This window comes from Solea solea, chromosome 18 (genome assembly GCF_958295425.1).
Source record: "Solea solea chromosome 18, fSolSol10.1, whole genome shotgun sequence".
NCBI classification, from domain to species: domain Eukaryota; kingdom Metazoa; phylum Chordata; class Actinopteri; order Pleuronectiformes; family Soleidae; genus Solea; species Solea solea.
In genome coordinates this window covers 1,307,713-1,309,771 of record NC_081151.1, presented here as the reverse complement: position 1 = coordinate 1,309,771, position 2,059 = coordinate 1,307,713, and positions in this window count along the sequence as shown.

Here is a 2,059-nt window from a genome sequence, read left to right as displayed (position 1 = left end):
ATATTTTTGTCTTAAAACCCTAATAGCAATCCACAATTAAGGAAACTTGGTTCAAATGCTATATTAAAATGGCTCTTCCACAACTTTCTTGAGTGAAGAGTCAAATGAAACGAGCCTCTTAGAAAGCATCGAGGATGTGGGTTGGTAAGGATGGAAAGTGAGGAAAAGAGATGAGGCTGAAGACCGGGAGAGATGAGGGGTGACAGATGGAGGGAGGGACAGAAACAGAGAGATTAAACCAGAGAGAGAAAGAGTAAGCCACAGAGATGGAGTGAAGCAGAAGAATGTGTGATGAATGGAAAAGTGACAAGTGAGATGAAAGAGAAGAGGGAACAAGGGAAGGAGAGATGCAGATGAATCATCATAACATTACACTGGAGTCTGTGTGTGTGTGTGTGTGTGTGTGTGTGTGTGTGTATTATCCATGTGTTTGGTGAGCTCAGATGATTGGATTATCAGAGATTATGATGCCGTTCCCGAATGTCACTCTTCAAACATGCGACTATTAACTTTTAATGACAGAGTTAATGTGTGTCAACACATTTGCAAACATTGACTGAATATGCAGTGTGAAAACACACACACACACACACACAGACACACACTGGACTTCTGTTAGGTTCTTGAAGATGTTTTGCTTCTCATCCAAAAGGATTCTTCAGTTCTGATTTTGGTGTGGGAGTCCTCAGGTTTTTAAACCCTTGGTTTTAAACTACCTCCTCTTTTCAAGGAAGGTCACTCTGAACGGACATTTGGACTTTGGATGTCTCCGTTACTCCTCTCTCAAACATCTGTCTTCTCTGTCCAATATATGAATGTTGGCATCCTTGGTGTCCCTGTCCCTTGTACAGCGTTGTCTTGTCCTGTGTAGTGCCATGCATCAGTGGAGTGGTTGTGTGGTTGTTTTTTCTAACACTCCTCGTTTGACTGCACTGCATACACAACATACTGCTCAGATCAGGACATGTGGTGTTTTGTCCCTGGGTTGAACCAGTCTTTGCCTCAGGGTGTGGCTGGGTTTGAAGTTAACACAGATCTTGTGCTTCAGGAAAATCCTCCTGATTTTCTCAGATAAGCCGGACACACATGGGACGACGATGTTGCTCCGTCTTCAAGAACCTAATAGAAGTCCAGTTGCTTTCTATTTAAAAAGCATGCAGCTTTCCTCCATCTGCTCCATCACTTTACTCCACACATGCATATGTTGAGCTGCCCACAACCTCTAACTCAACCTTGGCAAAAGTGATATGTGGCTGTTCCCTGACAAATGTTGTCCTCCGTCAGACTTTTTCATTCGGGCTGACAGCGTCATGGGGACACCGGCCTGGACTGGCAAGAATCTCAGCTATGATTCTAGATGATAAACTGTCATGCAGTGCTTACATCACATGCAAACATGTTTTCCTTTATCCTGATTCCCTCTGGAACCTCCTGCTCTAACGAGTTACTCTGTTCACAGGCCATATTTAGTTCTGCAGCTGCTCTCAAACCAGTGCAAGTGGGTGCATCCTTGTTTCTCTCCAAGACATGTGCCTCGCTCTTCCCTCCCAGCAGCCACCATGCTACAATTCCATTATCGGCTCAACTTCTCTTCCCTGCAGGCGCCTCAGTGGTGAAATCCCCACCTCACGCAGGAGTCAACTGCCTGTGTGAAAAAGTAATTTCTGCAGGAACACTTCATATCCCTCTCTGAGCTGCACTGCAACTCACTTGACCCTGATCATTCTCCTGTCATGTGGGAGAGAAAGTCCTCAGCCACATGCCTCTCATCTTGTTTTCATCTAAAAACACTTTTATTGTGGGGACAGTGGCAGCTGGTGCAATCTTTCTCAAGGCCAATCTGAAATGTGCTGTAAACGGACACTTCCGGTGTTGGAGGGAATTCTGTGTGTGCACGTGAATGATGGTCGGGCATCTGTGACGTGATGATACACATGTGAATACAATGGCAACAATATGATGCATTAACTATACAACTGTGTCCATCACAGTGCAATTCAAACTCTATTCTGACTCATCAGTGTGATTATTTACTGACTAAATTAAATTAAAACCGTTC